We start from the raw sequence: 15999 nt of genomic DNA, 5'->3' as shown, positions 1-15999 counted from the left end.
TATCATAACACCTCCACCTGCTTTTTATTAGAATGTCTGTTACAGTAAAAACATTTATAGTCAGACAGAACTTGTTTCCAATCATTGTTCTTTAACCATGTTTCACAAACAATAACAACATCAATATTGTGGGAATGTAGAAAATTTTCGAATTAAAAAAAACTTTATTATTAATGCTCCTAGCATTAACAACCATCAGAGAGGCATCAAATGTTGCTATCTGTGGGTTGTTAAATTTTCGACATGGCAAAAATCCTGCCTAGTGTTTGTCAAATATTGCAAAATATCTGCTGCAAACTTTCTCTTCCCTGATCTAAACAAATGCACACCATCCTGTCTGAACACGTGCCCAATATCTCTTACCAAATGCAAGAAAAAAGTATATCAGACTGCCATCTCAAAAAAGTTTTGAAAATTAACTATAACCCTTTTTCATTCAAAACAAGGCTGCCTGATCTAAACAGACCAAGAGCACATTTACCTAAATCCCACCTAAATAAACATTCTTGCTGAACAAAAGGTCCTCAAACTTTGTGCAACACCAGGAGAAAGTGTAAGCCTTTATACCATTACCATGATGTAAAAATATAAAAAGAAGAAAGTATGTCAGGGAATGGCCCACACAGGGAGTAGAGTGAGTTTCCTCATTTAGAAAACCTGCATTTTATTTGTGGTTGGGCAGTGCTTTTTTTGGCTTGCCATAATAAAATGACAGCATCTGCTGAATGCTTGTTTGATAATTTTATGTGTGATCTCAAAAATGCTCTGTTTTCCTGAATTGTATCTTATTGGTAGGATAACCGGTTAAACTTATTTATTTTTTTCATCCTGTTTGGGTCCAAACAATGTCCTTTTTAAAAGGCTGGTTGTGAAGTTATTCACTGCTATTTAATCAACTTAGAGGAAAGGAAGGGAAATTGTGTGCCCCGTTGTGAGCTCCTAGTAGTGCTGATGTGCACCAGAATCGCACAACAACATTTTCGTTAATGTGGTTGATGTAATAGCAGCCGAGATATTGTCTGCTTCAATCTTCACTCACTTTCAAGTCCTACAATGGTCCACATTTGAGCAATGTTATAATAAAATAGACAATATTGCAGTAAGCTATAACAACATAACTCCATTGCCTAGCCCTCAGAAAATTAAATTGGTAAGAACTATCATATCACCTAGCTCTTTCTCAGTTAACTGCAATACGGACTTCTCAATAAGCCCAAAAAATTGCTTAGTGTTTAACAACTTAATACACTATTCTACCAACAAAATGTTATCCTGTAGAGAAAAATAAGTCACTTAATACTGTAGGTGACTCTGTGTTCAAATAATATATCAAAATTAAGGATCCAAATCCCATTACCACTGAAATCCATTCACAATGCAAACTAATTTAAAACACAACTATAACTTCACCTATCAAATCAATGAATCTGCACCTGTACAGCTTAGGGATAAATGGCACTGTTATCTTTAGCTTTCCATATCATCAAACTATTTCTCTTCATTCAGAATCCTGTGACTCACAATCAGTTTTCACCAATACCGCAATGGTTTTACTAGCATCTCCCAACCATATACTGCCCACCCTGCAATTCTATACTTCTAGATATAGCCATAAATCTATATCTATGTATATTGTGTGTGTGTGTGTGTGTGTGTGTGTGTGTGTGTGTGTGTGTGTGTGTGTGTGTGTGTGTGTGTGTGTGTGTGTGGAGCGGCCTTAGTTCAGTTGGTGCCCTAGGCAAAAGGCCTCCACATCACCCCCCCACCACACTACCCAGTGCCCCCATCCTGGTCTACCTACTCAAATAAATATTGAAAAAGTGCCCCTGCTAGAGTGGCGCCCTAGGCGGCCGCCTAGTTTTGTGTGTGTGTGTGAGTGTGTGTGTGTGTGTGTGTGTGTGTGTGTGTATATATATGTATATATATATATATATATATATATATATATATATATATATATATATATATATATACATATACATATATATATATAAAAAATATATGGGTCCCTATCAGAAGCTTGAGTTTTCTGAAACTCAAAATTCATATTGTCTAGATGATATGATAAAGTTTCCAAAAACTCAAAGCTTTTGAATGGAGATCACAGTACAGTGCAGACAGGGGAATTTGCCCATTTCCCCAGGGTAGTGCAATCTTGGAGTTGGTATATATAATATGCAGGGGGTGTTGGATTTTTCTTGCTTTTTGACGTTCGAGTTTTCAGAAACTTGATCATATTGTCTTGTCAATATGAATTTTGAGTTTTTGAAAACTCGAGCTCCTGACAAAAACCCATACACACACACACACACACACACACACACACACACACACACACACACACACACACACACACACACACACACACACACACACACACATATATATATACACGCACATATATATATATATATATATATATATATATATATATATATATATATATATATAGATATATATCATCATCATCTTCTTTCAGCTGTTCCCGTTAGGGGTCGCCAAAGTGGATCATGTGTTTCCATTTCTTCCTGTCCTCTGCATCTTGCTTTGTCACACCAACCACCTGCATGTCCTTTCTCACCACATCCATAAACCTTATCTTGGGCCTTCCTCTTTTCCTGTTACCTGGTAGCTTCATCCTTAACATCTTTTTCCCAATATACTCAGCATCCCTCCTCAGCACATATCCAAACCAACATAATCTTGCCTTTCTGGCTATGTCTCCAAACCTTCCAACCTGGGCTGACCCTCTAATATACTTATTCCTAATCCTGCCCACCCTCGTCATACCCAGTGCAAATCTTAACATCTTTAACTCTGCCACATCCAGCCCTAACTCCTGTCTTTTTGTCAATGCCACTGTCTCCAACCCATATAACATAGCTGGTCTCACTATCCTCTTGTAGACCTTCCCTTTCCCTCTTACTGGTACTCATCTGTCACAAATCACTCCTGATACTCTTCCCCACCCACTCCATCCTACTTGTACTCTCTTCTTCACCTCTCTTCCACACTCACCATTACTTTGTACTGTTGATCCCAAGTACTTAAACTCATCCACCTTCACCACCTCTACTCCCTGCATCCTCACCATTCCTCTATCCTCCCTCTCATTCACACACATATATTCTGTCTTAGTCCTGCTGACCTTCATTCCTCTTTTCTCTAGAGCATATCTCCATCTCTCCAGAGTCACCTCCACCTGTTCCCTACTCTCACTACAAATCACAATGTTATCTGCAAACATCTTAGTCCATGGGGACTGTCTGATCTCGTCTGTCAACCTGTCCATCACTATTGCAAATAATAAAGGGCTCAGAGCTGATCCTTGCTGTAACCCCACCTCCACCTTAAATGCATCCATCACTCCCACCAGAGATCTCACCGCTGTCACACTACCCTCGTACATATCATGTACCATTCTTACATACTTCTCTGACACTCCCAACTTTCTCATGCAATACCACAACTCCTCTCTATGCACCCTGTCATATGCTTTCTCTAAGTCTGCAAAAACACAATACAACTCTTTCTGACCTTCTCTGTACTTCTCCATCAACGCTGACAGAGCAAACATCACATCTGTCGTGCTCTTTCCAGGCATGAAACCATACTGCTGATCACTAATCATCACGTCCCTTCTTAACCTAGCTTCCACTACTCTTTCCCATAACTTCATGCTGTGACAGATCAATTTAATCCCTCTGTAGTTACTACAGCTCTGCACATCACCCTTATTCTTAAAAATCGGTACCAAAACACTTTTTCTCCATTCCTCAAGCATCCTCTCACTTTCCAAGATTTCATTAAACAATCTGGTTAAAAACTCCACTGCTATTTCACCTAAACACCTCCATGCTTCCACAGGTATGTCGTCTGGACCAACAGCCTTTCCATTCTTCATCCTCTTCATAGCTATCCTTACTTCCTCCTTGCTAATACATTGTACTTTATGATTTACTGTACCCACATCATCCAACCTTCTCTCCCTCTCATTCTCTTCATTCATCAACCCCTCAAAGTACTCTTTCCATCTCCTCAACACACTCTCCTCACTTGTGAGTATGTTTCCCTCATTATCCTTTATCACCTTTACCTGCTGCACATCTTTCCTAGCTCGGTCCCTCTGTCTAGCCAATCGGTACAGGTCCTTCTCTCCCTCTTTAGTGTCAAACCTTTCATACAACTCTCCATATGCCTTATCCTTAGCCTTCACCACCTCTCTCTTTGCCATGCACCTCATCTCCTTATACTCCTGTCTACTTTCTTCATCTCTCTGACAATCCCACTTCTTCTTTGCCAACCTTTTCCTCTGTATACTCTCCTGTACTTACTCATTCCACCACCATGTCTCCTTGTCGTCCTTCCTCTGTCCAGATGTCATACCAAGCACCTTTCTAGCCACCTCCCTTACTAGCTCTGCTGTAGTTACCCAGCTATTTGGTAACTCTTCACTGCCACCCAGCGCCTCTCTTAACTCTTCCCTGAACTCCACCTCACAATTACCCTTTTTCAGTTTCCACCATTTGATCCTTGGTGCTGCCCTCACACTCCTCCTCCTCTTCTTGATCACCAAAATCATCCTACAAACCACCATCCTATGCTGCCTAATTACACTTTCCCCGGTCACCACTTTACAGTCTCCAATCTCCTTCAAACTAGCCCTCCTACAGATATAATCCACCTGTGTGCATCTTCCTTCACTCTTGTATGTCACCCTATGCTCCTCCCTCTTGTTAAAATACGTATTCACCACAGCCATGTCCATCCTTTTCACAAAAATCCACTACCATCTGACCTTCTGCATTCCTTTGTTTAACACCATACCTACCCATCACTTCCTCATCCCTTCTGTTCTCTTCACCAACATGCCCATTGAAATCTGCTCCAACCACCACTCTCTCACCCTTGGGTACAGTCATTACCACTTCATCCAACTCACTCCAAAATTTTTCTTTCTCATCCATTGCACACCCAACTTGTGGAGTATATGCACTAACAACATTCATCATTACACCATCAATTTCTGGCTTCATAAGCATCACTTTATCCGACACTCTTTTCACCTCCAAAACACTCTTAGCATACCGTTCCTTCAGGATAACTCCTACGCCATTTCTCCCCCCATCCACACCATGATAAAACAATTTGAACCCTCCTCCGATACACCTAGCCTTATTCCCCTTCCATCTGGTCTCTTGCACACACAATACCCCGACCTTCCTTCTGTCCATCATATCAGCTAGCTCTCTCCCTATACCAGTTATACTGCCAACATTCAAAGTTCCGACCCTCAATACCACAGTCCTAGCCTTTCACCTCTCTTCCTGCCTTCAGCCATGCCTTCCGCCTCTTCTCCTTCTTCAGCCAACAGTAGCCCAATTTCTGCCAGCACCCTGTTGGCTAACAGTACTGGTGGCAGTCATTGTTAACCCGGGCCTCGACCGATCCAGTATGGAAATATTTACTGGTATCCACATGAATTATTTGGTGAAGTTTTACGCCGGATGCCCTTCCTGATGCAACCCTCCCCATTTATCCGGGCTTGGGACCGGCAGAAAGAAATGCAGTGGCTTGTACATCCCAAGTGGCTGGGTTACATATCAGCTGTCTCTGTACCTGTTTTATACTGCACCTCTTAATTACAACAATAACATTTTTCTGCACTACCTAGTTCTTTCCCTTGCCTCTATTTCCTTGAATTTCTAACAAATAATCACATGATCTATTATCTAGCTGCAAACACAATAATACACCTCTTCAAATACTCAGTGTTCAACATTCAACATATTCTAATGCATAAGTATCTTTTGTACGCTAACAGTTGTCTGTATTTCATATGAATTAATCTAGTTAGCAAACATATTTGCAGTTTTTAATGTATATTACTTAATATTTGCTCATGTATATCAATGAATGTTTAAAAATGCTTGTATATGTTGCAGCGTTTCTCCCCAAGCCTCCGCTGATAATGGTTTTTGACTGAACTCAGTCAGACAAGCCAATACATAAAAGCAAAATAAAAAAAATAAAATAAAGATGTTAGCATTTGATAGCTTCCATGGACTTGTAGCTAAACATGTGAAGGTGCTATTGTTTTATTGTAATACTGACAGTTAGTCTAGTACCACTCTCTGTAGAGTTTTCAATCTGTAAGTGTGACACACACAATTAGGGATCCATTCACTACACTCTTTTCACAGCCTGCTGATGTAGTTCAACATGCAAATGCAGTTTTTTTTTCTGCCGTTATGAGTGCTAAAAGTTATGGGTTCAAGTCTGCTGCTTCCCTCATTATGCAAATGTGTGGCACAAACCATTACTTTGTGTTTCCATGCAAGACTCCCTTTGTTTCTTGATGCTGATGTAGCTCAGTATATAAATGTAGTATCTTTAAGATTGTAGATGCCAAAGGTCAGGGGTTCAAGTCTTGAGTGGTTGGACATTGTTACAGAGTGTGGTTGTGTCATGACCTTTGCACAAGTAAAGCACTCACACTCAAATATTTAATCTTAATTTTTTTTCACTGCATTTGTATTTTTCTCCCTGTATCTTCCTTCTTGCTATCCTTTCCATTGTATACTTTTATTTTCTCTCTTTCAATTTCTTTAAATTTGTATGCAGTAGCAGCCAGACCATCACCCCTTCCACCATCCAGGCTTGTTGCTCTATCACCAGAGGCTTCTATACCACTGCTACCAAAACCACAGCCAGAAGTGTCTCCAGCTGCCACTCTCACCTCCATCCTCCACCAGGCAGCATCAGCTGCAGCCACTGTTACTAGCCCTGCTTAGGAAGATATTGCAATAACACCTGCAACAAGCAGCACCAGTGGAGGTGACATGTATGTCACCAAGGGGCAGATGGAGGAGATAGCGCAATTCATTATTGATGAGTATCTGGATGACTGAAGTGGTCAGCTCAAGGTCCTCCTCCTTCATTAACTCACAGAGTCACATCCTTATTCCACATTGTCATTAACATCACAGCTAAGGCTCTGTGGTGAGGGAAGCCCTCAGTGGGGAATACTCTCTCATTGGGTAATGGCTAGCAGATAATGTAGCTGCACATCACATCCTATCCTCCATCCTGGTGTTCCACCTCCCTTTTGTGTCTATGTCTGCCCTGTTTTTTTCCAGTCCTCTTTATCACCACTGTGTTTCATCTATGTGTGTCTGATACCTCCTTCTCCACTGTCTTTCTTATCCTTCATTGTGTCAGCACCTCCTCTGTCAATCTTGTCTGCCTTCTATGTTTGCCTGTTTGTGTGATTCTTCTGCCACCCTTAAATAGCTTAGCTTTGTCTTACTTCCCTTACATTCTTCACCAATGTGCCTTCTCCTGAAAAAAAAATCCCTCTTTCCCAATCTGCATTCTGCTCATCCCTTAATTCTTTCCTAATGCTCTACCTTTTGCTTGTTTCTCCCTTTTCACTACTTTTCTCTTGTCCTCTTTCCAACATTTAATTTTGTCAAAAAATAGATCAGCACAAAAGCCTCTTGGCTCTTTAAGGTTTAAGGCTGTCTCATAACTTCTCTTTCTTGCTAATACTGTGCATGCGAGATTGCACAGAGCACTATCAAGGCACACTCATGGCAAATGAGCACTGCTTATGCATGTACTTCCCTGCTGCCACACCACACAATCGCTCACTCTTCCCACAGTTCACGCTGTAGCTCTGAGAAGGATATGTAATGAGCTGTTGTCCGTTCACTCTTGTCTAGCCTCATTCACTTTTAATGACCATCAGGGCTTGTAATGCACTCACAGTAAGCAGAGCAGGGCTGGATGCAGTCACAGCCACATTGTTTCTAAACCTCAGGGATTGATTTATGGGGAAAAGCAAATAACATTCTTAAAAACAAACACAAACAAGCTCTTTATCAGCTGTCCAGAATTAAAAAAAGAAAAAAGAAAACAAAATAAAAAACAATCTTAAGGTCCAGGAGAAAAATCAAAGATTGAGAAGGACGTTTTGGAGTACAATTTAAAAGGTCATGCATTCCCAGCAAAAAAAAAGTTAACATCAGATAATAATATATAATATAATATACCTCCAAGTAGACAAAAATACCAGCTCAGAACTAAAACTGCAAATAAGAAAAATCCATTCCACAGTACAAGAAGGTATGAAGGAACTAAAATACTGTGAACAAAATATAAAATGAAACTTTATTCTTTAGCCATGGTGAATAAGGTTTAATTTAAATGTTTTTATTTAGTATATTTCAGTTTTTAAGCCTTTTTCTACAGTTGAATGAAATGTTCATATTTTTTAAAATAAATTAATATAAGTTAGAGCTGCAGTAAAAGAGCAATGTTCAAAGATCTAAATCAAGGAAGAAAAAAATCAGCCATGACATTGAATAATTCAGCAAGATCCAAAGCCATGTTGTGAAATCAGTCTCAAAAAGTCACTAATATAGCCATGTTTGTGAAGAAACAGTTATTACAATCCTGTTGCTCCCATTCAGAGGAACCAAAGAATCATGAGTAAACATATGTATGTAACCCCCAATATGACGAATAGCAGTCCACCAGCAATTAGGAGAACAAGAAGCTACAGCAAAATAGCAAAACCCTCTGCCCCAGCTTAATCCATCTCATTCTGTTCACTTCCTTCTCAGTGCGGGAGTGCAGTGGTGACCCAAGCCGTGGTAATCTTACAGCCTCCACTCTCTTCCACTTCTGGCATTGGGGCGACCCAGATTTCTGGGGTACTTAATGCATTATATTACATAAAAGCAGGGACACTATAAAAAGCACTATATTGTGTAGGTTCTCAGTATGGAAAGTTAACAAGCTAAGACACTTAATACTGAAGTGCATGCTATTGCTCCAGAAAGTTTAACAAAGGACAACACACATGCAGACAATTAAGTCATCCAGTTTTACAAAGCAGCAGTATGATTTATTTATTTATTTATTTGCAGTTTGTTTGCCAGGGTGGTCCATTGGGCCTTGAGGAGCCCATTTTCAATGGAGTCCTGGGGAGAAAAGCTCCAAAGATACAACTAGTTAGAATAACAATATTACAAAATACAATAAAAGAATTCTAAGTTACACAAAGCTACTAAGAAAACATAACTGTAAATCTACTTGTTACTGATACAGAGGTTAAAGAGCGTTAGAAAATAAAATGGCAGAGTAGATAAAGTATCACAATAATCAAATGTGAGGGTAGATAATGTATCCCAGTGTTAAATGTCAGAGGAGATAAGTATCACAGTTTTAACAATAATCAAATGTCAGGGTAGATAAAGTATTGTAGTGTTAACAAAGACTGAGTTAGATTCAGATTGTAAGAAGTAGTGCAAAGTACCCCATATAAATGTATTAAGGCGGAATAAAGAGAGACAGTTACTAAGAAGGTGTCAGCAGAAGTGTTTGAAGTAGGAAGGGATTATAGATAGAGATATTATGTAGGATGAGAGCAAGAGCATTCCCACAGTGATGTTAGGTGAGAGTGGAGAAGAGATTTAAAGATAGAGAGACTGTTGGTGGTGCGGATGACAGGAGGTAGGGAGTTCCAGTGGCATGAGGGGCAGAAAGAAAGAAGATGTTTGCCAGCTGGGCGGGAGGGTTTATGCAGTTCAACTAGATTTTGTTGGCTGGATCATAGGCATCTGTTAGGAAGATGCATTTTAAAGGTTGAGATGAGGGAGGGGCAGAGAGAAGGGCTAAATATAAGTTTATGTGCTTGGATGAGTTGTGTATAGATAAGATAGCTGGGGAGTTCAAACCATTTCAATTGGTGTAGTTTGATAGTGCAAAGGAATGAGAGCAATTAGGGAAGAATACATATGGGAGCACACAGACAAGTCATTTTAGAAGCAACTCGGCAGCCAGGCAACTCAACTAGGTAACTGAACAATAATTAAAACTAATGGTTCAGAACAAAATGCTCAATAGTATATAGACTAACAATAATGTCATAGGCACCAACTACAACAATCATAGACTGTTTTAACTTGGAGCAAAAAAAAAAGAAAAAGAAAAAAATAAGATATCATGATGCACATGTATGCATCTATTCTTGTGTGTGTGTATGTATGTGTGTGCACACGCACGCACGAGCGCGAGTGTGTGTGTGTGTGTGTGTGTGTGTGTGTGTGTGTGTGTGTGTGTGTGTGTGTGTGTGTGTATGCAGATTATTTTATTTTTTATTTTCTAGCTTTAATTTGTTTTCCAGAGTACAGCCCTGATGTCAGTGGACCAGTTTCAGTCACAGCTCAGAGAATACCATAATAGTACAATAATTAAAGTTAAGAAAAATAGAATATGTGACATTGAGTAATTTTATATCAGTAGCAAACAAAAATGTTTTGTTACAGATTGCTATTTATATATCTACATATTGACAATATAAGAGGAAGAAGAGAAATAGAAAATAGATGGATAGGTAGATAGATAGATAGATAGATAGATAGATAGATAGATAGATAGATAGATAGAGGGAAAGAAAGAAGAAAGAAGAAGGGAAAACATGGCCCAGAAAGTTTAACAAGCCAGAAACACTTAATGTAGTAAGTGTAAGCTCTCAGTCCAGAAAATTTAACAAAGAACCACAAACAAGCAGTCAAATAAGTCACCTAGTTTTGGAATGTAGCTATAAAAGAGCAAAGGAATGAGGTAATCTAGAAATGAACAGAACCCCTTGTCAGTATAAGAGTGCCGCACATACCTGTTAATTTTTTTGGGTTAATGTTACGTCATTGTAACATTGAATGGCATTCCTGCATGTTTTCCAGTGACAATCATCTGGCACATTTTGCTTCAACCTGTATTTAACTTTGTTTCCATGATTTTATAATGTAAGTTAGGTTTTAAATTTGGATAACAGTTCATTGTTTTGGTTATATTTTCATAATTTTTATTGTTTATTTTTCAATTTTGTGTTTTATGTTTTGTTTAATATGTGGTTATGTTTGAATGTAATTATTTTTCATGGAATATTTTGTATATTTTTAATGTCAGCATGAGTGTGTTTAGTGGGATTTCTGTTTGCGTATAACTGCTGAATGGTGTAAAAGGGACTTTTCCCTTACTTAAGAGTGGTTTGAGGGATAAGCCCCCACACGATGTATGGGTTGCTTTCCCTTTTGCAAAAAAAAAAAAAATATATATATGTATATATATATATATATATATATATATATATATATATATATATATATATATAATTTTATATATACATATATATATATATATATATATATATATATATATATATATATATATATATATATATATATATATATATATCTATATATATATATATATATATATATATATATATATATATATATGTATAGGGTTCCTATTAGATGACTGAAGATGCAGTCTTTCGAACGTGTCTTGGTCGAACTTGAAAAGACGAAAAGGCAAAATGACGAAGTGGCATATAAGCAAATTCTTTCCCTGGGAAAGTAATTGCTTGGCCGCATCCGTTAATTTGCCGTTTTCATCACAGTAGTGCGATCTTGGAGTTAGTATATTTAAGTAGGGGGGGTGTGGGGGCACAGCCCACCACATCGAGGGATGTGGGGGGTGAAGCCCCCCCACTTTATATTATGTTTTAAGTGTATGTTTTTTTTTTTTTTTGTGGAACAGTGATTTTTTTTTTTCCCTTGGAAAAAAATCGCTGTTCTAAGAGTTTGAGTTTGTAAGCTTTTGCTTACATGGGGTTGAAAAATCATCATTCACTTTTCTAAGCATTCGATAATTTAATATAGACCCTAAATATATATATATATATATATATATATATATATATATATATATATATATATATATATATCTATATATATATTATATATATATATATATATATATATATATATATATGTGTGTGTGTGTGTGTGTGTGTATATATATGGGTTCCCTTCAAATGGTAGAACTTTTAAAAGCTCAAATTTAATATCGCCAAGACCATATGATCGAACTTCTAAAAGCTCGACCGATCTGAATGGGGATCTCCATAGAGTACGGAATGGGAAGATTTCCCTTTACGACAATGTAGTGCAATCTCAGAGCTGATATTATTAAGTAGCGGGGGGGGTGCAGGGGGCTTGCCCCTCAGCTAGCACTGTTTATTTATATATTTTTTTAATTTCTTTTTTTGTTCACATTTTCAAACATTCAAATGTTTGATCATATGGTCTCGATCATATGAAAGTTGAGCATTTGGATGTTCGATTATGTGAAGTAGACCCATACACATACATATATTTATATGGGTCACCTTTAGATGCCCAACAACGCATTCGGCCGACACAGAATCCGACGGGACGAAAACACCGACAACGCAGATGACTGACAAGGTGAGAACCCGACGGACTCGGTAAGTGTGCGATCGAGTGAGGGATTTAGTGTTAGGGAGCGGACAGGTAAGTGTGCGATAGTGAGGGACTGTGGGTTTGGGGGTGGGTTAAGTGAGTTAGGGTTAGGGTGCAGGTAGGGTGTGTGTGCGATAGTGAGGGACTGTGGGTTTAGGGGTGGGTTAAGTGAGTTAGGGTTAGGGTGCAGGTAGGGTGTGTGTGCGATAGTGAGGGACTGTGGGTTTAGGGGTTAAGTGAGTTAGGGTTAGGGTGCAGGTAGGGTGAGTGTGCGGTAGTGTCGGATCTTGGGGTTCTGGTGGGTAAGTGAGTTAGGGTTAGGGTGCAGGTAGGGTAAGTGCGGTAGTGTCGGACCTTAGGGTTAGGGTTTGGGTTAGGGATAGTGCATATGTTATGTAGTGTACTGTGTTGTTTACGTGTAGTGTGTTGCTGTAATGGTTTTCGGTGTTTCGCATTGTCGGCGTTTTTTGTTGTTGGTCCTTTGGTGTCGGTTATTAGTGTGTCGGCGAAACGCGATTTCGAGGTTTTAAAGGTGATCCATTTATATATATATATATATATATATATATATATATATATATATATTTTTTTTTTTTTTTTTTTGCTGGCATTTTCATGAAGTTGTGTCTTTGATGATTTGAATTTTATGGTTTGTATCCAGCATGTTTATGTCAAGGCAGCTGCATGCATGCATGTTTGAGTGAGTTCAATTTTGCTTTTTCAGCTCAATGTTCATATCACATTTCTTCAGCAGAAACAATGGTGAGAGAGTACAAAGTCTGTGAAATAAAACTGTAGACACCTGATGAAAAGCTTCAGTCCTGTATTTTTAAGAATTTATTAAAGAAATTCTGAATTATTATATCATCCCTTCACTGCTATGATTCTACCAATGTGTAAGCAGTGGGATATTTCTGCATTTGTGTGCATGTTTGTAATTTTCCCTTAATCACCATGTTAGGGGGTTTCTTATCTGAAAGGATAAAAGTCTGAAGGAAAAATTCAACATTTATCTGGCCAGATACTATTGCTGGTCCAGTGGTAATGACATCATCATAGTATGATGGAAAGCTTGGATCGCAGTCACAAATGAGATCTAGAATCATCCTTTCTCTTATATGATTCTCAAATCAGAGAACAGATTCTAACAGAGTGCTTTCTTAGTATCCCAACAACTACTTTTCTTTACAGCCATACCGAGATGACCTTTGCATGCCAAAACTAAACAGTTACTATTTCTAGATAGATGTGATAATATTCAAATCTTTTAAAGACTGTGTGACTAGACAAATTATATCTTGTAATACTAGAACAAAAATTGGAAATCTTCAGTGTTAACTTTAAAATGCAGATATATCCTTGATAATTTCTAAAGTTCTATTCTGTACAGGCAATATTTTTTTGTTCCATGGGAATTCAAGCATTTTAAGCTTAGCAGATGGTGGTAAAGTGAGTTCCACACCTGTGATCTACAGTGCTGAAATCTAATGGCCAAAATGCACAAGGGTAAAAAATGTATCAATGTCTTTTTCAGTGGGAAAGGTCCCCCTTCCATGTACCCCTTCAATTTAGGGGGTAGACCCCACCCCAAACTTACATATACCAATTCCAAAAAGAAGGAAGAGTCTCCCAAAATAAAGTAAATACTGTTGGGGCACACATGGAAGTTGCACAAGAAGTAATTTTCAGTGCAAAGCAGCCATCAGCATTTTGATCTGATGTATTTTGTGTTTTGGACACCTGAAATTTTTGGAAACAGTAACTCAGCAACATATAATATTTGCTTACCAAAATATTGTAACATCATCAGTAAAGAAACTATGGAACAAAACGATTGCAATTAAGAAATCACAGTTATTTTGTTGTCTCTTACGAGCAGTAAATTTATATTAAATTTCTAAACAAATTAATAAAGACATGCTTCTGGAGCGTTTCTCCCCGGGCCTCCACTGAAAACAGGATCTGTGGAACCTAGTCGGACTTTCCCAGTTAACAAATGTTAAATAAATAAAAATAAATAAAATAAATAAAACAGAAGATATGCACACCTGAGGTATTTTCACAAAGACGGCATTTTGTTTAGTCTTTCCGTTCTGGCAAAAAAACAGCTTAACATTAAAATCTGGCAACATAACAACCTGCCAGACAGCAAATGTTTATGCTTTTGTTATCTGGTGATGTTTGCAAGTGCAATGCCATGATTGTTTGGAAAATGTGGGAAAAGGTATGAAATTAAGGTTGCATGCATGTCCACAGGCTACAATACCTTTGAAATCAGAATCTACTTGCTCTCTTACATTAGAGTGAAACAAATAAAAGCTGAATCTGATGTGTGTCCTATTCCTTCTCCAATTCTGTGCAATTTTTGAATTTATAAATACACAGATAGGTAGGTAGATATAGATAAATTTATAGAAATATGGTTTCCTATTAAATGGCTGAAAGTCCAGATAAGCGAATGACAGAATATCAAGCCATAAAGGTCAAAAACTCAGAAGATCGACAAAAGATACAACACAAACAGCACTTGTTGCCTCCACATGCCTCTTGGTATTATATATACCAGCTCCATGATTGTATCACAGTGGGAAAAGGAGTAATACTCCGATCCCCCTATGTTGGGATCCCACTCAACAGAAACCTCTTTCCTTTCAATTTTCCAGGTTTTTAACCTTCTTGTTGCAAACTTTTGATTTTTTTTCATCTGAGCATTCTATCATTTAATAGGGACCTGTATATCTATAAATATATACATACATACATACATCCTTTATTCATCGAACTTTATCCATTGAACACCATTTCAGCGAATGTTACATCATCAAAGCTTTTCCCAGGGAAGGAGTTAGTTGACCTTTCCCCAGTGTAGTGCAATCTCAGACTTGGTATATATAGTTGGGGGGGTGCAGCCCCCTATGTTGTGGGGTGTAGGGGGGCAAACCCCCAATTTGGAGAGTTTAAAATAATGCCATTTTTGTTACAATCAGGCTGATGGCCAAGTAGCTTCTATCACTAGGAAAATGTTTTGATGATATAACTGTTCACTGAAGTAGTGTTCAATGTATAAAATTCAATGAATAAAGGTTTGGCAAAGATAGTATTTGACAAAGTGATATGGACCCATTACCATGATCCCCTTCAGTTTCTGTACCTAGGAATTACTTAGCCATTCACTAATACCATACCCAAGTATTTTATCTGTTACTGTTTCCTGGTAAAATGTTCTTTTTCAAAGCGGTATAAAGCAATTACCTATTATTTGCATATAATCACAGTTTTGTACCTTATCTGAAAATGTTATCTGTGTCTTCACAAGAACATAGAATCATTAGTATAACAGGTAACATTTACAGAGTTAACCATCTGATGTTAAGTGATGTTATGAGGCTTAGATGACAATCACTGCTTTCCTTCCTTATGTTTGAAATACTTTCTCACAAACATCCCAGACAATTTGATAAAACACCACACTAATTCCCACCTCTTTGTTTTACCGTAAAATCTCTCATATTAATTAATTAAATTCTTTATCTTTTCTCTTTCCTATCTTTCAACTATGGTTCATCCTCTTCTTCTCTCACTCACACTGCTATCCCTTCATTTCTGTATTTTTCTGACTTCACTGCCCTCCAAGGGCATAGTTTTATATATATATATATAT

The 15999-nt window shown here is 38.0% G+C and overlaps 1 protein-coding gene across 4 annotated transcripts in view; it reads left to right on the top strand.

Annotated features, from left to right (window-relative positions):
* The window catches only part of TRAF3IP3 (TRAF3 interacting protein 3), a 967079-nt gene that overhangs the window by 270457 nt on the left and 680623 nt on the right, over positions 1-15999 (top strand). The window lies entirely within an intron of this gene.

The sequence above is a fragment of the Protopterus annectens genome, chromosome 7.part0 (genome assembly GCF_019279795.1).
Source record: "Protopterus annectens isolate FY-2018-M chromosome 7.part0, PAN1.0, whole genome shotgun sequence".
Classification (NCBI taxonomy): Eukaryota; Metazoa; Chordata; order Ceratodontiformes; family Protopteridae; genus Protopterus; species Protopterus annectens.
The sequence above is the reverse complement of the archived record's forward strand: the minus strand, read 5'-3'. Positions and strand labels throughout refer to the sequence as shown.